This window comes from Chiloscyllium punctatum, chromosome 39, assembly GCF_047496795.1.
Source record: "Chiloscyllium punctatum isolate Juve2018m chromosome 39, sChiPun1.3, whole genome shotgun sequence".
Lineage (NCBI taxonomy): Eukaryota > Metazoa > Chordata > Chondrichthyes > Orectolobiformes > Hemiscylliidae > Chiloscyllium > Chiloscyllium punctatum.
This window is the reverse complement of record NC_092777.1, coordinates 28,640,425-28,662,850: the sequence shown is the minus strand read 5'-3', so window position 1 is coordinate 28,662,850 and position 22,426 is coordinate 28,640,425. Positions and strand designations below refer to the sequence as shown.

General features: G+C 41.7%; 1 long non-coding RNA gene across 2 annotated transcripts; it reads left to right on the top strand.

Annotated features, from left to right (window-relative positions):
* Positions 1-908: 908 nt before the first annotated feature.
* Positions 909-19,992, top strand: LOC140463902 (uncharacterized). 2 transcript variants are annotated; one of them, XR_011954809.1, is made up of 5 exons: positions 909-1,044; positions 1,234-1,292; positions 4,990-5,112; positions 16,479-16,626; positions 18,984-19,992. It is a non-coding gene; the product is annotated as an uncharacterized lncRNA (long non-coding RNA). The 2 variants fall into 2 exon arrangements; XR_011954808.1 differs by lacking the exon at positions 4,990-5,112.
* The last annotated feature ends 2,434 nt before the right edge of the window (positions 19,993-22,426 follow it).

The window sequence follows — 22,426 nt, the reverse complement described above, 5'->3', positions numbered from 1 at the left end:
CACAGAGCTGTGAGGACAGAGTCGTCCTTTGTTCTATTTAAGGCAGAGATAGATTCTTGATATGTCGGAGAATCAAGGGTTATGGGGAAAGGGCAGAATAGTGGCTGTGAGGAAAAGCAGATCAACAACAATCATATTGAACAGCAGAGCATGCTCATGGGGCAGAATGACCCACTCCTGTTCCTTTTTCTTATGGGGTCTATGGTCTTTCTGCTTTAGTGCAGGTGACATTATTCTCTTTTGATGTATGGATCCTCTCAATAATAATATGTGGGCAATAAACATGGTTCCTATCCACATTGTTGGATGGGTTTCCTCTTTGTGTCTGAGCCATCAACAATATTCCATAAATCACAGCATGCACTAAAAAAGGTTATTGTATTACAGTACTTAGAACTGACAGCTGTCCATTTTAACAGACAGCACAAAGCACATTTCTATTTCTGCTGTTTCAACTCTGGTACTATCTCACTTTTCTATAATAGTTAACTCTACCCCAAAATAATGGAGAAATGAAGGTCATATGAAAGCCTTAAATGTTGATCTGCTCAAATTACCAAAAACAATCTAGGTTTGATGTCAATTGCATGAATTAATTCATTGCTGTGGTTCTGTTCGCCGAGCTGGGAATTTGTGTTGCAAACGTTTCTTCCCCTGTCTAGGTGACATCCTCAGTGCTTGGGAGCCTCCTGTGAAGCGCTTCTGTGATGTTTCCTCTGGCATTTATAGTGGTTTGAATCTGCCGCTTCCGGTTGTCAGTTCCAGCTGTCTATTGCAGTGTCCGGTATACAAACCACTATAAATGCCAGAGGAAACATCACAGAAGCGCTTCACAGGAGGCTCCCAAGCACTGAGGATGTCACCTAGACAGGGGACGAAACGTCTGCAAGACAAATTCCCAGCTCGGCGAACAGAACCACGACAACGAGCACCCGAGCCACAAATCTTCTCACAAACATTAATTCATTGCATTAACAAAGAAATCTAAATTTGCTGAACTATATGGGAAGGGATGACTTGTACCGGCTCCAGAGAAAGACACAGGTGGGTATCCCCTTAACACTCATCCTAATAAAACCAAATCCAGCTGAGAGTTTACAAAACAACACTGGAAGCAAAACTTTAAAAGGAGACTGCATTTGAAAGGAAACTGTACTTTTTCTCTCTTTTGATTGTGTTGTGGTGTTTGATTCGTATGCAAATAATTTCATTAACTTTTACTGCTGTCCACAGCACCCTATTCATAGCTTCCAAAAGAACCAACTCGACTGAGATCCTGAAAGCATAGCCGTGTAAGTATATATTTTTTTCCAATTCATTAATTCTACGAGCAGTGACAAACCTTTTCTTTCATTTGGAATTTAGCAAGGCTGACAGCCTTGTTTCAATTTGTCAAAATGGAAATTTAGAACTAATGTCCAAAGCTGTGTTACGCAAGGAATGATCCTGCCAATGAATGGAGCTTTAAAAAGGGCACTGACAACAACATCCCTGTGAAACTTAAGCAAAAAATTGAATGTTGCGCTGTGAAGTGATAGGGTTTTTCAGGACATGATTGAACACAGAGTAAAATGTGTTTTCCACAGCCCATCTTGGGATTGTGGTAAATAAACTTGCAAAAGATTTTGCACCAAGTTTCTCACAGCAGAGGGGCAATTTCAGAGTAATAAATTATATTACACATACATCTGGCCATTTGGTGAAGATATGATGGACTGAATGGCCTCATGTAAAATATATTACAATGTTAGTAAAACTCAAGTTTCATATAACGGGAAGGACAGTGGGACAGAAGTATTAAAATATTTAATCTAGGCTATATTTGGTAGCTATTCCAAAAACAGAAGCCCTAAAAATATTTCTTAGTGTGTAGTATAATTTTTCTGAAATAATGGCCCACATTTTTCAGTCTCCAGATTGATGGAGACCATATGTACAACTCAAATGTGCATTGTAACCACACAAATATTTGGATGCTCTGACTGCCACGAAAATTGCACGCGAAATTTAAACATTCAATGGCCAATTTTCCTGCTCCTCAGGCCTTCTGTGAATGTCTCTAACTCTGAGTTAGAATCAGAGATTTTGGACAGTTCTGATGCACTTACATGGATAGTTGCCCAGGAAATGTTCACCTGATTAACACCTGGATAACTGACACCCAGTCACTCGAACTGAGCCCCTGCCTCTCCAACTACCACCCCAACTGGACCCACTGACTATTGTACCTGGCACTTCAACTCACCTCTGACCACTCCTTCTGAAAACCCTATCACTATCCTGTCGTGGTTCTGACTACTTCACCTGCCCTTCCTCATTCCTGACGACACATCTGATCCTCACTGACCGCCCTATTGACCCCTCACGAATATGTAACACCTTCCCAATCAATCAACTACTTTCCCAACCAGACCTGAATCAAACCCCAGCAAACAACTGCCACACCATTAGTCAACCACCTCACCATCTGCTTTTCTATCTACCTGACTTCTCACCTCCCTGCCACCGCCCCCACCACCACCATAACCACTTGACACCTCACCCACCTACCACCTCTTGTATCTGCCATCTCACCCACCTGCCTGTACTCACTTGTCTCTCTCCCATCTGCCATACCATCCATCTGTTATTTCACCCACCTACAACCTGGTGTATCTGCCACCCTATCCATTGACTACCTAACCCACTGTCTTCTTCTACCTGGCATCCTACCCATTCAGCCAACGTAAATTATCCACCCTTATTCAATTAGCTCATCCATTTATCCACTCACTATCATTTAACGTCTGGACTTTTAAACTCATCCCATACAGTTAGTGTCATAAAAAAAGTGTCATTTCTTTCCTTTGACTCTAATCCACTCTGATGTCTCCAAAGGGTATGCAATCACCGTTTCTGGGAAAACGAGGCTTGGAAGGGCTGGCCAGAAATGCAGAGCAGCTGGGGAAATGATTGAATGCAGTTACAATTTGACAATGATTGATGTTTCATGGAAGATCTGGGCCAATAATTTCTTGAGGTTTAGTGTTGTAGTGATAGTGCGTTAAATAACAAATCTTTTGCAAGGATGAATTTTTATTTTTAAAATGAGGCCTGCACAAAGGTGCAGGGCTTATGCTTGAAACACTGACACTCCTGCTCCTCGGGTGCTGCCTGACTGGCTGTGCTTTTCCAGCACCACACTCTTCCACAAAGGTGCAGTTGCAGATTATTGAATTCACAGTCATAAAGGATAATGAATGGGATCCATGAACATTCAGAAAAGAAATGAACCGGGTCACTGAAATAAAAAGGTGTCTGTTCAAACAAGGAGCAGAAACCTAAATTATTTCATGTTCAAATTATCGTGTTGTGGAGATGCCATTATACATCCCTGGAAAAGGCTGAAGTTGAACCCAGGACCCCTGTCTCTGTTAAACAAACGACTGCGGATGCTAGAAATTTAAAACAAACACAGACAATGCTGGAGAAGCTCAACTGGTCTGGCAGCATCTGTGGAGACAGAAACAGAATTAACGTTTCAATTGTTTCAGAATGACCCTTCTTCAGAGCTGATTTTGATTCCCCAAGAAGGTATGCATGGAGAAACTGAACAAGGGGGAGAAATAAAGTCAAGATTGGCAGAAATAAGTTCAGAGGGGCAGGAACAGGCTGAAAGCATGGGTCTTCATGGGCTGTCTTGTTTGTCGATTTTAGATGGAAGCAAACTGTGCTGAACTGGGGTGACTATGAGGGTGAGAAGCTATGGAGGGGAGATCTCCAGAAGATATTAGGTCAGTGACAATCCTGGAAACTATAGTTGGTGATTAGTGATGGGGTAATGGCCTAAGGAGAGATTGGAGAAAGCTTCTGAACATTGTCACTCAGCTTCTGCCAGCTCTGAAGAAGGGTCAGACTGGATTTGAAACATCAACTCTGTTTCTCTCTCCACAAGTGCTGCCAGATGTCCTGGCTCAGTGGGAGGAGCACTATAACTGTGCCACAATCGCCCTAATAAACTGGATGGACTGAAATACAACGAGCCATTGACTATCATGTCAGAAAATTCTGGAAAGGGTGAAAATAGATAAGTCGGTGGAGTTGTTGACAGTGGGGAAGGATGTGTCAGGTTACAGCGGGATATAGATAAGCTGCAGAGCTGGGCAGAAAGGTGGCAAATGGAGTTCAATGTGGGTAAGTGTGAGGTGATTCACTTTGGTATGAGTAACAAAAAGATAGGGTACTGGGCTAATGGTCGGATCTTGGTAGTGTGGATGAGCAGAGGGATCTTGGTGTCCATGTACACAGATCTCTGAAAGTTGCCACCCAGGTAAATAGTGCGGTGAAGAAGGCATATGGTGTACTGGGCTTTATTGGTAGAGGAATTGAGTTCTGGAGTCCTGAGGTCATGTTGCAGTTGTATAAGACTCTGGTGCGGCCGCATCTGGAGTATTGTGTGCAGTTTTGGTCGCCATACTATAGGAAGGATGTGGAGGCACTGGAAAGGGTGCAGAAGAGGTTTACCAGGATGTTGCCTGGTATGGTAGGAAGATCGTATGAGGAAAGGCTGAGGCACTTGGGGCTATTTTCATTGGAGAAAAGAAGGTTTAGGGGTGACTAGATAGAGGTGTACAAGATGATTAGGGGTTTAGATAGGGTTGACAGTGAGAACCTTTTTCCATGTATGGAGTCAGCTATTACAAGGGGGCATAGCTTTAAATTAAGGGGGGGTAGGTATAGGACAGATGTTAGGGGTAGGTTCTTTACTCAGCGAGTCGTGAGTTCATGGAATGCCCTGCCAGTAGCAGTGGTGGACTCTCCCTCTTTATGGGCATTTAAACGGGCATTGAATAGGCATATGGAGGATAGTGGGCTAGTGTAGGTTAGGTGGGCTTTGATCGGTGCAACATCGAGGGCCAAAGGGCCTGTACTGCGCTGTATTTTTCTATGTTCTATGTTCTAAAAGACTATCAAAGTAACAGCTTGACAAACTGCTCCATATTTCAACAGTTAGCAAGCAATATAACAGATGACCATTTAAAAACTATTCTGAAAGAATCACTGGTGAAATTTGACGAGCCACCTCTTATGAGCCTTCACAAGACAGAGTTCTCACTTCTGACAGAGTCTTTGGTAAGACAATAATTTATGAAATTAGCAAATGGAGGACTATGCTTGACAATGGCAGCTGTGTTATTGATAATGCCTGGCGCTAGCCACAAATGTATTCTTTCACTACATCCCAGTTTATGCATATAAAAGTAAAACAAAAACACACAAAGGCCGTAGCCTGAAAAGTCCCCATTCAGCAAATAATGTACTTTTAAACCTGAAAAGAATTCCTGTAAAGCTGCCCAAAGCTTCCCCTGCCAAACAGCCAGAGGTTATATGGGAGGCATCATGAAACACTGTCTGTTTATTTCAGTCCAAATGTGTGAGATTAACAACCCGAGGGTTTTATTCATCCTATAACAGCTTTTGATATCACTGTTAAACTTACAATCACTTTGTAGTGTTCTTTTTATAAGCAAAGCTGTTGTATACTGAAAATAACCGAAAGTTCAGCAGTCTAGACGGGAGGTTCAGTTAACCAGCAGTCTGTACTATTCAAGCTGCAGTGTGACATTGAGACACACTGCAACACATAATGATTGCACAACTATGATGGGAAACATTAGATAACACTTTCAACTTCAAACTGCTGACATTTGTGTACAAAGGGAGGAGATGGACTGTTAATCTAGAGACCCATGTATTGTTCCTGAGACCCAGGTTCAAATCCTACTATGGCATAATAGAATTAAGAGTCTACCCTTAAAAGACATTTAGATAAGTACATGAATAAAAAATGTTTGGAAGGATATGGGTCAAGCACAGGCAGGTCAAACTAGTTTAGTTTGGGCTTACGGACCCACAGCGATGTCACTGACTCTTAACTGCCTCTGGGTTATTAGGAATGGGCAATAAGTGCTGGCCTAGCCAGTGATTTCCTCACCCAGTGAATGAACTAAAGAAATTTTTATTCATTTTCACTATAAAATCCAATGACCTACTTGGAGTTGCAGTTAAATATTCAAAATGTTGAAAATCAACAAATACATGTATTTTTTAAGTCATATGTGAAAAGACTAAATTAGTTTTAAGCAGCCAACCCTCAATGAGGCCATATGACAGGCAGCCAAAATCTAACATGATGAGAGCACAAATTGTCAAGGCTGATTTTTATGGACAGATACCACACAGCCAGGAAACCAACTGAAAAAATAAGGCACAGGAAGTTCTGACAGATGGAAAATGCCATGATTTTGGCTCATCTTCACTTTTGCAAGCGATTATCCCAATTTCAGTGCTGAAAACCAAAAACACCATGTCAAAACAACTCTTGCAGGCTTTTGAAAGAAATGATCAAACCATTTTTGCAAAACTATTTTTAAATGTGTTTCTTTCAAGTAGTAAACTGTATAATTATAGAAGAAATGTGTTGGTATTTACCTGAAGATCTGTAATGTTGTAAAGTGAACTTGCTGATCCTATTGAAATGCTAAAGACAAGCAACAGTCGCATTCTATTCAGTGTTTGTGTTCCAACACAGGCCCTGTGTTCTTAATATTTACTTGTTCTGTAGATGTTCACTTTGTGAGATTTTGAAACTGTTAACTGCTGTTTGCCATGCCATAGTGGCACTTGAAAATAAACAGGGCAGGATACATGCTGGTTTCTTTGATCCCTGTAATAGGCCCCTCAATGTTGGATTAGGATGTTGTATGAACTGATTGAACAATTATTCATTCTCTTGGAGAAGGATTATGCTTCCTAACAACTAAGTGGGATGTCACTGCATGGAGTTAAGAGTACAGACCAATCTCTCACAATGTAATTAGCTAAGCAATGCCATTTATGGAAGGATAGTTTACACACGGATGAAAAAAAAACCCACCAATTCGACTGGGACAACACATCTATCCTGGGACAGGCTAAGCAAAGACATGCCAGAGAATTCCTAGAGGCCTGGCACTCCAACCACAACGCCATAAACAAACACATAGATCTAGATACCATCTATCAACCACTCAGAAAACAAACAGGAAGTGACATCACCATAAACCCCAGGAACCCCATCCAGGACAAACATATAAATAGAAAGCAGGAGACAACAGCTTCGCTTCACTTGGAGGTCGCCACTGATGATGTTACCTAGCCAGGTAATGAAACGTCCGGATATCAAATCTACAGCTCAGGGAGCAAACCTACACCCTAAAGCTCAAGCTGAGCTACAAACCTTTACAAACCTTGCAAAAAAAGGATAGTTTTCATCTCTGTCTATAGTTTGGCCCAGCAGAATGACTTGTGGCACGTGGACAAATTATTTACCATAACAGGTTTATGCTGGTATTTACTTCACCCAATCCTCCTTCCACCTTAATTTACTTCACCCTTTCATTCCCTTTTTTCTCATTTATTTATCCACCTTCCTCTGTGTATGTTTGCCATTCACTTCGGTCAGTTCCATGTTTTCACAATCTTCCAAAGTTTCTCCTTAGTTCTTAATTGGATTTAGTAGTGACTATCTGATCTTTATAGCTCCTAATTTTGGATTCATCCCAGGTAGAATCATCGTCCCTACATTTGCTAAATTAATATCCTTCATAATTTCATAAATTTTATTTGAAAGGAGGCTCAATATTAAAAAATTTTCTTTAGTATCTTCTTTTGGTGAATACGGTAATTTTTGCAGCTTCTCTAGCCTTTATATTTCTTTTGAAAAATGGCAACTAGAACTGTGATTGTATGACAAACATGATCTGGCCAATTTTCCATATACCTGTAGCACAATTTACCTGCTTTCAAAAGGCATTCCCCTAGAATTGAACTCCAGTGCTTTATCTGCACTTTTTATGGCTTTGTTATCTTGTTGCCTTTAATGACATATGAAGTTGAACCATTAAATTTCTTTGCCCCTTTACCCGATTTTGACGTTTTTCCTGCCTACCGAAATGCAACTCACAATTCATTTGGTATTCACATGATTCGCAAGTTTGTTATTAATATCTTCATTGCTACAAAGAGAGGTTGAGTAGGTTAGGACTGTTTTCATTAGAAAAAAGAAGATCAAGGCGGGACCTGATTGAGGTATACAAGAGGGTGTTGGTGACTGGAACACGTTGCCAACAGAGGTAGTAGAAGCAGCCACAGTAGATTCCTTTAAGGTGCGTCTGGACAGATGCATGAGTAGGTGGGGAGTAGAGGGATACAGATCCTTAGGAATTGGGTGATAGGTTTAGATAGTGGATTTGGGTGAGCACAAGCTTGGAGGGCCAAAGGGCCTGTTCCTGGGCTGCAAATTATCTTTGTTCTTTGTTCTTTGTACCTCAGGAGTATTCCGGCAAACAGTAAAGAAGAATCAGGCCGTGAGGGATTATCAAGGATTTTTCCATTCTGAGCCCAATAAAGAGACAAGCAGACAATACTTTATACAAATAATGGTAAAAACATAGAGAAGCAGGACTAGATTGCAGCACTAATTTTCCTATCTTCCTCTGCTAATGCTTCCACTTCCAGGGACTGCCATACAATGACAGATGATAGGTAGCAACCGAAAGCCCATTGTCGCCCTGTAAGTGAGAAAGGCCCAGTAATAAGCCCCTCCTTTGTTTGAGACCTTAGCTTATTCCTCATGTTCCAGTCATTGGGGACTCTGCCCCTTCAGAATGCTATTCCAATGCCTCTCTTCGTAGCAATGAAGGTATTAATAACAAACTTGCGAATCATGTGAATACTAAATGAATTGTGAGTTGCATTTCGGTAGGCAGGAAAAACGTCAAAATCGAGTAAAGGGGCAAAGAAATTTAATGGTTCAACTTCATATGTCATTAAAGTCAACAAGATAACAAAGCCATAAAAAAATCAACACAGCTTACTGCCTGGATGGTAGCGATCCTGTAATGAACCCAGGACAGTGGGTTGGTTGGATGGAAAGAATGAAAGTAAATCTATGGGCTTCAATTTTAACAAATGAATTGGGAATTTGTAATGAATAGGCTTGGTCTCATTAACGGGATTAAATTAGAGTTGGCGAGTGTGTTCACTGATGTATAATTACACCCGTAATGTTAACTGTAAGGAGTGTTGTGGTTTCCTCTCTCATTGGTGGAAAATTCATTTCACCTGGCTTAGATTTTGATTGAAATCTGCAGCTTGATTGTGGTGTCTTTTACAGAAACAATAAATTATTTGCAATTAATTGAATGTTGGCAAGAATGTGAACCTCAGATGACATTCTGTCAAACTTGTCTTTTTTAAAAACACAGCATCTCCTGCAGCTGTACTGGTACGGGGAATCAATAGTGCTGGCATCATTGAAACAGGGAATTGGCACCCACTCTACCAATAGGCATGATGGGTGATGCTGACATCACTGAAGCAGGGGAATTGGCACGCACTCTACCAATAGGCATGATGGGTGATGCTGTCATAATTGAAGCAGGGGAATTGGCACCCACTCTACCAATTCCTGATGAAGGGCTTTTGCCCGAAACGTCGATTTCGCTGCTCGTTGGATGCTGCCTGAACTGCTGTGCTCTTCCAGCACCACTAATCCAGTATTTGGTTTTCAGCATCTGCAGTCATTGTTTTTACCATGATGAGTGATGCTGACATCATTGAAGCAGGGAATTGGCACCCACTCTACCAATAGGCTGATGGGTGATTCTGACATCATTGAAGCAGAGTAATTGGCACCCACTCTACCAGTAGGCATAATGGGTGCTGCTGACATCATTGTAATGCTTATGGTGCCACTCAATACCTCGCTCCAACACTCAGTTCACCGCTCTGCCAACCCTGAGAAACAACCACAGAAATGTTTGCAACTAGAGAGACATTTGAATAAAAGCACTTGGAATGATTCCAGCAGCTGGTAAAATGTCCTTGAATTGCTCAATGTTATGGATGGCTCCAACCTTTGATGCAGGAAGTAGCATTTCTGGCAGTGAAGTCACAGGCACCACTGTTTATTCATCCACAGGACATAGATGTCACTGGCTGGGCTAGTATTTATTGCCCATCCATACTGCCCAGAGGGCATTTAAGAGTTAACCACATTGGGTGGGTCTGGGGTCACATGTAGATAGACCAGATGGGGATGGCAGTTTCGATCCCTAAAGAAAATTAGTGAACCAGATGGATCTTTCCTAACAATCCTCAAAGGTTACATGATCATCTTTCTCGATTATTACTAAATTCAAATTCCACCATCTACCATGGCGAGATTCAAACCCGGGTCCCCAGAACATTACCTGATGAAGGGCTTTTGCCCGAAACGTCGATTTCGAAGCTACTTGGATGCTGCCTGAACTGCTGTGCTCTTCCAGCACCACTAATCCAGAATCTGGTTTCCAGCATCTGCAGTCATTGTTTAGATTAGATTACTTACAGTGTGGAAACAGGCCCTTCGGCCCAACAAGTCCACACCGCCCTGCCGAAGCGTAACCCACCCATACCCCTACATCTATATCTATAGATACCCCTTACCTAACACTACGGGCAATTTAGCATGGCCAATTCACCTGACCTGCACATCTTTGGACTGTGGGAGGAAACCGGAGCACCCGGAGGAAACCCATGCAGACACGGGGAGAACGTGCAAACTCCACACAGTCAGTCGCCTGAGGCGGGAATTGAACCCGGGTCTCTGGCGCTGTGAGGCAGCAGTGATAACCACTGTGCCACCGTGCCGCCCACTGTTTTTACCTTTACATCGTCTACCCTACCTGCTCTGTCTGGGTGGTGACATGCGTCCCTTGTGGTTGTGGCACCATTATTCAAATTCCAACTTCACAGCCTTGAATTGGAGAGAGATTGATAAGTGACTAAACTTTCAAGAGAGCATGGTACATGGACCTTCTTACATGCTGAGAGTCTTCTTCCTCAACCCAACGGAAATAAATAAAACTAAATTTCTGTAGGGAAAAAGGTAAAGTTAAAAAAAAGAATGTCTTCACAAATTTGGTTTAAGGAGGGAAATTCTCAGCCCACAAATAAATCCATGCAATATGTGGTCAGTCTCTCATTAATCTCTCTCAGATACAAGGCTGTGAAACTTGTTTCTCAATACTATATTTCAAATTGCTCTGATGTTGATTGTAGAATCATAGAATCCCTACTGTGTGGAAGCAGGGTATTTGACCTGTCAAGTCCACACTGACCCTCCGAAGAGCATCCCACCTATTCTCTCCCCATCCCCGTTACCCTACATTTCCCATAGCTAACTCACCTAGCCTGCACATCCCTTGACACTATGGGCAATCTAGCATGGCTAACCCACCTAACCTGCACATCTTTGGAATGTGTATTCAAACTTTTGATTAAAACTAGTTCCAGCATTCTGTGAGAATATAACTTTCAGGTTCTAATCTGTTCCAAAAGACTGTTTCAAAACATAGTACCAGCCAATTCTGCCCATCAACATTGCAAGGTTTTCAATGGGCCACTCAGAAAATTTTGGGGTCACTGAAACTGAGATCAAAGGTTACAGGCAGTGAATGAGTATGTGAGAAGGAGGCAGAGGTTGGATTCACATGAGGAGTGCTGCAGTTAGCTGTAACTGCTAGGATGGAAGCAGAAATGCATGGTTCTGTTAGAGGACACAGTAAGGCATCAAGAGCAGTTGGATGACAGTGCTGTTGGAACTCAGTAGGAAGTTCTAGAAATTAGTAGGAAGTTAAATGTTGGAGTGAGGACTCCGAAAGGTCCTGGAGGGTGGAGAAGATGGAAAGGCCATTTGCTCTGAGTTGGTGGAAACTGTAAGGAGCTCAGAAGAAATCTGGAAACATTAATACATCAGTGCAACTGAGAGAGTGGGGTGGGGATGTTATAAGTTCACAAGCAGTATTTGCTCAATAAAATTATGCAGCTGCAGGATTGGCTCTGTGAGGTTAGCTATCAGTAAAAAGCTGACATTATGTTTGTGAATGTGCAATGGAGAGCAGTCTCGGAGTCAAGGGGAATACAGTTACAGGAAAGTTAAGTGATCAACCAGAAAAGGAGTAGCCATTGAGGCAGATCATGACAAAGTGTTTCTAGAGAGTGAAATATAAGGCCAGGAGATGAAGAATTGTGCAAAAGTGCAGAATTATGATCCCTGTAATATTTAATGAGATTTGATGACTCACTGTGTCATTGATTCTTTATGCATTCTTCTTCTGACTGACAATGAGGAGGAACTGCTGAGAAATCAGTGAACGTATATTGCTTGAATTTCTATTTGATGTGTGTTGTGGGGTGTTTGATTATGGCCTATTACCTATAAGAATTGGTGGCTCAGAAGTTAGCACTGCTGCCTCACAGCGCCAGGGACTTGACTCCAATTCCAGCCTCAGGCGACTGTCTGTTTGGAGTTAACACATTCTCCTGGTGTCTGCGTGGGTTTCCTCCCACAATTCAAAGATGTGCAGATAAGGTGAAATGGTCATGTTAAAATTGCATATAGTGTTCAGGAATGTGTAGGTTAGGTGCATTAGTTAGGGGTAAATGCAGAGTAATAGGGTAGGGGAATGGGTCTGGGTGGGTTACTCTTCAGAGGGTCAGTATGGACTTGTTGGGCCAAATGGCCTATTCTGTACTGTAGGAATTCTATGAAGAATGTGTTAATTCTGGCTGTTTGAATGTAAATTGTACAATTATTGTTCTAACATTATTTGCAAAAGTTTAATGTTTCTTCAGTCCAATGGACTTTATTCTCCTAGAAGTTGTCTGGATCTCACTCCTTGTCTACTTTTTCAGAAAAGTTACAGCTCCCCAGCCAGGTGGTAACATGCATTTGGCAGTCTGCTCCAGGATCATAACAAATTGTAGACCAGACAGAATTCTGAACTGACTACAAAAGTCTCCCAGTCAATTCATTCTGAGTTTGAGCCTTGGAAGGCTTTTTTCATGTTGGTCAAGTTCCAAAATCATTAGGATTCCAATTGTCTCTCATTGTGTCTGGATGGTTACAGCTTGGCTTCAGTGCCCCAGGCTGGAGATGGGTCCCTGCTTTAAATCGGATCCAGTGAGTGCAGCTGGAACAATGTAGCTGCTCATTGGGTCCTGTACTGGGCTGATTTGTGATGGATGGGTTTTTTAGTCCAATCACTCATTAGTCAGGAATTTTCTTGGAGGCACTCCCACTCTGCATTTGTAAATTTGTCAGAAAGTGCAGTGATCACTCAAGATAAATGGGATTCCTGGCACACTGCCCACATGAACCCAGCAGCACATGAAATATGATCAGGAATAGACCTCAAGTCCTCTACCATTCAATATGATCTTGGTTGATCTTTGGTTTCAATTCTATTTTCCTACCCGCTTCCCCTATCCCTTGATGACCTGAAAGCTCAAAGGTCTGTCGGTATCAGCGTTCATTGTATTCCATGATGGGGCATCCCCATTCCTCACAGGTGGAGAATCTCAACGATTTTCAACCCTTTGAATGAAGAAATTTCTGCTCATCTCGGGCTAAATGATTGACCCTTCCTCTGGAGACATTACCTCCGTATTTTAAATTCACCAACCAATAGAAACAATGGCTCAGCATCCACCCCTTCAGAACCATCTTTGTAACTGTAAGTCCACTTCTCATTCTTCTAAATTCCTACAATTACAGTCCAATTTACTCAAACTCTCATCATATGATAAAATCTCAATTCCAGGGACTAACCTGATGAACCATGACTGAGTTGCCCTCAATGCAACTATATCTCACTTCTTAAACATAGAGATCAGAACAGCATGAAGTATTCCAGGTATGATCTCATGAAGGTCCTGTACAATTACTCTTTATTTCTGTACTCCAATCTCCTGCACTAAAGGCCACAATGCCGTTTGCCTTCTTAAGCGCTCCCTGTACTTGCACGTTATACTTTCTGAATTTCTTATACATGACACTCAAGTCTCTTTGAGCATCACGTTATAAGTTTTATACTCCACGTCATCATGTCCCTGTGCTTCTAACATTCAATGAACTTGTTAGAAGGAGACATGGTTATCATTGATATGTGATTATTGCTAACCTACAAGATATTTAAAATGTATTTCAAAAATTTGAAAGATATTGTTACAGATATTTTTCAGAATGTATGATGTTACACTGAAGTCATTAAAACATAATGCAGTGCAAAAATCCAAGGCAGACTTCGGGACAGGCAACAATGCGAAGTGGCCGAGCATGCACTCGTGCAGACCCTCTCGCATACACAAGCTCTCTCTCATACACTCACGCGTGCACTCATACACTCATGCACCCTCTCGCAGACTTATATCCCTTTGCACTCGCAGTCACAAACATACACATACACACATTCTCTCACAGACACTCAACCCTCCTCCCTACCCCCACACACACACATATAAATTCTGAGGTGAATTTATACTTGCAGAATTACAGTTTACATGAATCCATGTAAGATTCTGCAAATTCCTTTCTTAGATTAGAATCAGTCGGAACATTGGGGCACAGACACCTAACACAGGGCACCTCACACCTTCAATACATTATCTGGGCCAGCATGCATCTAATGATAAAGCTCAGTTGAGAATGTAACTTTAAGAAAGTTCTGGGATTTACATATAAAAGAATTGAAACCAACACGCTCGTTCTAAAAGATGACAGACTTAACAAACAATCCAAGTCGTTTTCAACACATAATTTCAGTTACATCACACTGTAAACTTTTGTTATATACTCCACAACCAGCACTCTGAAAGCTAGTGCTTCCAAATAAACCTGTTGTATTATAAACTGGTGTTGTGTGATTTTTTTAACTTTGTCCACCCCAGTCTAACACTGGTACCTCCAAGACATGCAAAAATCATGTTAGACATAAACCAACATCCTTTAATGTTATGGTGAATGCAGCACTGAACCACTGTAAATATGAAGAGCATTTCCACTGCTGAACTGTTGGCAGCAACAGCTTCATTAAATGAAGTCCCTTTTCGACACCAACTGAGGCAAACTCAGCACCGGCAGCAATGGAAAAGTTGTGAAGCTGCTAAAAGTATGGTTAAAATGTGCATCTGGAAGCTAGCAAGTTGGAAAAGTTTACGGCATTGCCTTCAGAGAGTACGAAGAATATTAAAAGCATTTCCCAGAATGGAATGATGCTATTATTTTATGAGAACTCAATGGCTGGATTTTCTGAGGAGTGACAACCTGATGCAGATTGCTGCTCTTTCCATTCTATTTTACAAAAGATGGGAGCTCTGCATTTCTGAAAGGAGATTCCAATCAGGGGTCCTTCAGAAATATGAAGCTGTACTTCTTTCTGGCAGTTCTTTCATCGCACAAAACTTTCAGAGGAAAGCAAACCATCTCCCCTTTTCACAGCACTCAGGTGCTATATTGTCAATTGCTAAGTACGTTAAGGTCAGTGTAATGTTAGGGCGCTGAGAGGATACTGTATCAGATGGGTAGCAGGTAGGGTGCCTGGTAAAATGGGTGCCAAATATTGGATGCCAGGTAAGTAGGGGACAAAATGCACATGTCAGGTGGTAAGGATGCCATGTAGGAATACTAGGTGCCAAGTGGGTAGGGTGCCAGGTGTTAAGGTGGCAAAGGAACCAGGTAAGTGATGCAGTATTTAGGGTAGGTTAGGGTGAGTGGGAGAAATCAGGTCTGGAGGTAGGTAGGGAGGGTGGTTTTCTGGTTCTGGGGTGGGGAAAGGGGCATCAAATTGAGTCCAGTGGTGGAGAGGAGGGGCTATTGAATCAGGTCTGGCAGTGGAAGATTGGGAGTCTGGTCTTAGTCTGGTCTGGCAATGTGGGTAGTAATTGGGTCATATTTCAGGAGGGGGTTTGAGGGGGTAAGGGTGGTGTGGTTGGGGTGGGTGTGAAATAAGCATGGGGCCTATTTAATACTTCCTTAGGTATTATGTACCTTAGGACTATGTACCTTAGGACTATGTACTTAACAGCCTTATTCTTTCTGAATAATTATTTTGCTGGATTTCATTGGAACCCTTCAATGTCTCCAGTATAAAAGGACACTTTCAGAGGGTTTCAGGTGTACAAACATTACTCAGTAGAATCTTTAATTTCCCCAGCAAATCCTTTGGGGTTTGCTATGATGGGGATTCTGCAGGGTCCCTTTGCACATCTCTTATCTACACTGAATAAGTGGTGTATGGCAAGTGGAAATTCTGGACCATTATCTTCTCAGTTTTAGAATAGCAAGTCTACGACACAAAGTTGGTATACACTAATACATGTTTACAAGGGCCACTTCACTAAGTTAATTCAAAAGGCAAAGAGAAGAAATGGCCTCTGACATAAACTTGAAAAATCAACTTTTGGAGCTGAATGATGGGCAACTCAACTCCAGCTCTCTCCAATTGAGTTGAGTAGCTTTGTTTGTCTGTGTGGTTAAACCCTTCCTCTACAAAAGTAGCTGATGTATAGAATAATGAAACAATGGGAATAACAGGATATTTGAGATACTAATAGTTACTTTTTCTGTTCAATAGGTGTTCTATACCCCCAGGGCATCTTACTGCAGCAAAGGATCGCACTGAGGCATTACCATTTTTCAAAGATACATGGGAGGTTTCTCAGCACCAACCTATCTGCAGAAGACCGAACAGGATTATGCGAGCAAACACTTTCACAGCAGAGGTGACCTGTCAAATATTTTAAGCTAGTGATAGACAGATTACTAAAGTGATGAAAGATTATCAAAGAAATGTAGTAATATACCATAGATGTTAAATTCAGATCAGTCATGTACGCATTGAATAATGGAGCAGGGCTGGGTGGCCTACTCTTGTTTGTATGTTTGCATGTTTATGGCAAATTGAATGTGACTGGGCTGTTCCCTCTGTGAGAAGCGTCTTCCTCATTGTCTAACTTGATGAGACAGACTTCCTGGCTTCACATTGTCAATACTAGTGTAACCTCAACAATTTTACACATTGGCTGGTAAGCTGTGTGGTGAAGGGCCCTGTGTGAAATTATGACGCAGCCAAGGATAAGCCACAGTTACTCAATAACTCTCAATTTCATGCTTATCCGTGGCTGCTCAGTAGCAGCAGCGTGTACAATCTACAAAAGGCACTGCAGAAATTCATCAGTGCTCATTAGTCAGCACCTTCCAAATCCACAATCTCCATCATCTGGAAGGACAAGGGCAGCCGGTGCATGGGGACACCTCCAAGCTACTCATCATCTAGACTTCAAAATATATCACTGTTTCTTCAGTGTCATAGGGTCCAAAATCTGTAATTCCCTTTCTAACACCGTTATGGGGCAATCCACATCAATTAGACTGCAGTCATTCAAGTAGACAGCTCACCACCACCTTCTCAAGGGCACCTAGAGATGGACATTAAATGATGGCCCAGTCATCATTGCCCACATCCTGTGAGCGAATCCCAGAAGGAGGGCTCCTTTCAGAGCTATTAATTCAGGGCGGTGAGTTGGGAAGGTGCAGCTGGTGATGGTGTGCAAAAATCTACGGTGCCTTGGTAGTATCCCAGAAAATGCAGGCCAGCCGATGACTTTGTTGAGTCCCTACCTGAGTGATTCAGGCAATCAGCAGCACAGTCCCATAAAACTCAACAGTACAATCATTCAAAAAGAAGGCAGCTCTGTGTTTGAAAGCTGCAGGAATGGATATGGATAGATTACAGGTTGCAAATCATAATATTGAACATGAAAACAGGCTTTAAACAACTTCTGGTGCATTATAAATGGGAAAGTCTGGTTAATTGCTTCACCACCCCAACCCCTCCACACCCATCTCTGAGTTTCTACTCTTTTATTTATAATTAGTCCTGATCTGAAGATAGTTACATTCTGTTGGACCTTCATAGTTAAAAACTGATATCCATGCAGATAACCTCAAGGAATCTGGCCCCAAAAATTCAAAATAAACTTATGTTCCCATTAAACAAGATAAACATTTCAATTAAATCCAATTCAAGTAATGTTGAACTATAACTAAACATTGAGGAAATAAAGTCACAAAAGAAGGGTAAGGTTTGAAATGGAGATGATCGATGGCTAGAATTATCCCTTATGATAGTAACACCTGGAAATTTGACTGCATTGTGGCCATTTTTTTAGCAGCTAGGTCTCCAATATTCTGATAATTTGCTCACTATGAGATAGACATATGCCATCAACCAAATTGGTCAAAGCTAAATAATTGCTGTCTACTTGAATCACTGCAGTCTAATTGATGTCTGTGCACATTCCAGCTGTGTTGGCAAAGCCTATTTCACTTTCATGAGTGTTGCTGTGACGTTAGGTCTGACTCAGTTGTAAAATAAGTTTGCTGTGGAGATGTTTGTTATGCAGTACAATTCTGTGGCATTTATGAAAATCAGGCCTAAGATCTAATGTTATGGAAGAGCCTTGTGAAGTGTGTAAGAACAATATAAATAAATAAATAAGAATTGATATGTTAATAATGATGTAACTGACATCAGCAGACATTTGTTATCATGTATGTTGTAACTTCTAAGTGCCTGGGTTATTTAGGGTTCTCATAGTCTCGTGTGTGTATGAGGGCAGTTACATTCTGGTCTAACAAGGAGGTCTCGTAGAGTAAACAAGATACAGCTTATTTCTTCTCTGCAAATATTTACAGGTTCTAAGAATACTTTTCTATGAAGACTCAGGATTCTCTAACTTTGGTTCTTATCTCCCAAATATTATGCTCTCTTTGGACTTGTAAGAATGACAGTTTGTTTGAATTATTTACCTGGCTGTCTAAGGTATGAGATTCTCTTCTGTCCAGGAGGCCTATAATCTCTTGTATTTCCTATATAGAGGATGACATCCCTGCTAAAGGAGGCATACTTTTCATTGTGGTGTCTTGAATCTTTGTGAGTTGTTTGTACCTTCTTAGTGGTATTGTCTATGGAGTTGTATGCACCAGACCTTCAATTTGGTGGAGTTCAGTTTTATTGTGAATATGCCTGTAGATTTATGCCAAAGCAGCTTATTTGGACTTGTCTCTTTTCCCACAGCAACTGGATTATTGGTGAAACAGACTTGTTCCCATTCTCACTTGTATTATTTGAAGATTCCTTCTTGCTTGACATGATGTATCCATTGTGGTTGTGAAAGATTCATTTTTGGAAGATGGGAAGAAAGAAGCTCCATTTGTATGCGTCCCTTCTAATTACCTCAGCACCTAATGTGTAATCTGAATTTGTCATACAAGTTGTTTATTCTTGCAACATTAATCATTTCATTTGCAGGTACTTCAATTGTCTTACATGGTGTGTACTGTTCAGTTGCTGCCACTTTGCTTGTCTTCTTTCACAAAGATTGTTGACACTTAGAATCTGAACTCTCTCCAGTTTTGATAGCAGTGGAAAAACTTTCTGCCAAATCATTACATCATATCTTTCCATCTCATTGAGCATGAAACAAATTTCTTTTTCATAAGTATTTCAGTTTAGGGGATTTTGCTTTTGTTTAGGTTCTGTCTTGACCTTATAGTCTCCATAAAATCTGTCAGCTGTTTCTTGTTGACCTTTTATTGTTTAATCCCATCCTTTTTCAGAATGATATTAAGGTCAATATATGCCTTTCTATTCAGGAGTAAGGGTTTCTGGTTATGAAGCATATCTAAGTTTTCTAATATTTAGTGTTCTTATGTTGCTTGTAGCATGTCTTCAACATTAAGTGTGATGCCCCCAAACCATGCAGCTGAATTTCTATTAGCTGCATACACTTATTTGTCAATGAAAGCTTGCTACCTAATAATATTGTGACACTTGCTTCTATGTCTAAATTGAAATTCATGACATGCCCACGATTATAAATGATAGTTTTCAAGAATGTTTGGCCTGGATTTTAGTTTTCCCTGGAAAAAAACTTCTGGAGAAATGTTCTATCTCATTTATATCTTTGAGATGGTAGTTTTGAATATGTGGTTGTTTTTGGTCTTTTTCTTTTCTGTGCCTGTGTCATTTTTGGCACAATTTTTGCAAGACATTTATTGTTCTACAATAAAGCTTGAATAACTGAGCAGTGTTTGTGTGTGTGAGGTTCTTTGCTCTATAGAGTTGTCAAAGAATTTTAGTGTCTGGTGTCTGCCCCACCTGCTACATTGGCCCTGTACAATAAAAATTGAACAAATTTATGATGAATTGTGGCAAGTTTGATCTTCTCCTCTTAGAGACTGATCTATGTTATTTTTAGACTTCTCCTTCATTCACCATCTGAATGGTTTCTTCAAAGTCAGGTCTTTTTTGGACTGCAATAAATTTGACAAGTGTCCATCAGTGATGCTTACAATAATTCAGTATCACTAATTTTGATTTCAAGTCAACATAGTTTCATCCAACAAATTAGAAAGAATTAGAGAACCCAGTAGCGATCATTAAGTCATCCATACCTATATATACTGTATTCTTTTGTTAAATCTTGCTTTTTTAACGACAGTATTTATCAAAGTCTGACAGTACCTTGTTGAATTGTAATTTGCTTCTTTTATCACTTGGTAAGCTGTAATCTCATCTGCTCTGTGTATTTTGTAAAGATGTGTGATTAATAGTTCAGTTTTTGATTTGGTACCCAATCGAGAAGCTATGCTGTATCTCAAAACTTATTTAATCCAGAGTATCCAATTTTGCATTTTATTTGGCTCATCCCTGAAGTTAAATTTTCCTGCCATTTCTGTCTCTGATGCCATAGCTTCCTAATATGATGAGATATTTTAGGCCTTTAAGGATTTTTATTTTGCAGTAATTGTGTTGCTCCCACATGTTCCTGCTTTTCTAGAAGTTTTTTCCCACTCTTGGTGGCTTCAATAGAGAATGCCTGCTTTTCCCAGCTTTAATGGAGGCAGACAAAGTAAATTTTGTGTGAGGACAGAATTGCTCACACTTTTAATTGCCCAATACCTATCAGCTTTAAATTCTGGGTTCCTGATTTCCCTGACCCTCCACTCCTAGATTACGTAGGTTTCGCTGTTGGCCCTCCTAGTTTTGTGTTCTAACTATGCCTTGTGGTATCTGCAGGCTAAGTCGATGATACCTAATGTCAGTTGCAACTTAATTTGTTTAATCTTCACCCTTTTAGACCGAATATTTCTGCCATTTATAGTTTCCCCTTTGTACTAGGGCCTGGTAACTAGGCATTATTATTCTGGATTAGTGGTGCTGGAAGAGCACAGCAGTTCAGGCAGCATCCAAGTAGCTTCGAAATCGACGTTTCGGGCAAAAGCCCTTCATTAGGAATAAAGGCAGTGAGCCTGAAGCGTGGAGAGATAAGCTAGAGGAGGGTGGGGGTGGGGAGAAAGTAGCATAGAGTACAATGGGTGAGTGGGGGAGGGGATGAAGGTGATAGGTCAAAGAGGAAAGGGTGGAGTGGATAGGTGGAAAAGAAGATAAGCAGGTAGGACAAGTCCAGATAAGTTATGGGGACAGTTACTGAGCTGGAAGTTTAGAACTAGGGTGAGGTGGGGGAAGGGGAAATGAGGAAACTGTTGAAGTCCACATTGATGCCCTGGGGTTGAAGTGTTCCGAGGCGGAAGGTGAGGCGTTCTTCCTCCAGGCGTCTGGTGGTGAGGGAGCGGCAGTGAAGGAGGCCCAGGACCTCCATGTCCTCGGCAGAGTGGGAGGGGGAGTTGAAATGTTGGGCCACGGGGTGGTGTGGTCGATTGGTGCGGGTGTCCCGGAGATGTTCCCTAAAGTGCTCTGCTAGGAGGCGCCCAGTCTCCCCAATGTAGAGGAGACCGCATCGGGAGGAACGGATACAATAAATGATATTAGTGGATGTGGAAGGCTCCTTTAGGGCCTTGGATAGAGGTGAGGGAGGAGGTGTGGGCGCAGGTTTTACAGTTCCTGCGGTGGCAGGGGAAAGTGCCAGGATGGGAGGGTGGGTTGTTTGGGGGCGTGAACCTGACCAGGTAGTCGCGGAGGGAACGTTCTTTGCGGAAGGCAGAAAGGGGTGGGGAGGGAAATATATCCCTGGTAGTGGGGTCTGTTTGGAGGTGGCGGAAATGTCGGCGGATGATTTGGTTTATGCGAAGGTTGGTAGGGTGGAAGGTGAGCACCAGGGGCGTTCTGTCCTTGTTACGGTTGGAGGGGTGGGGTCTGAGGGCGGAGGTGCGGGATGTAGACGAGATGCGTTGGAGGGCATCTTTAACCACGTGGGAAGGGAAATTGCGTTCTCCAAAGAAGGAGGCCATCTGGTGTGTTCTGTGGTGGAACTGGTCCTCCTGGGAGCAGATACGGCGGAGGTGGAGGAATTGGGCTTATTAGTCTTGGCTCCCCCAGTCTCTCATGCCTGTTCACTCACTGTCTGATGTCACTCTCAGCTTTTCTTATCCTTCCCCGTTGAAGCTGCAGATTTTTTTCTGTTCCAATGCATCTTTCATCAAGTCTGACGTGCTTTCTGTGTGGTGCTTTGAAATATTCATCAGTGCTGAATGTTTTCACAAAGGCTTAATTGGTCT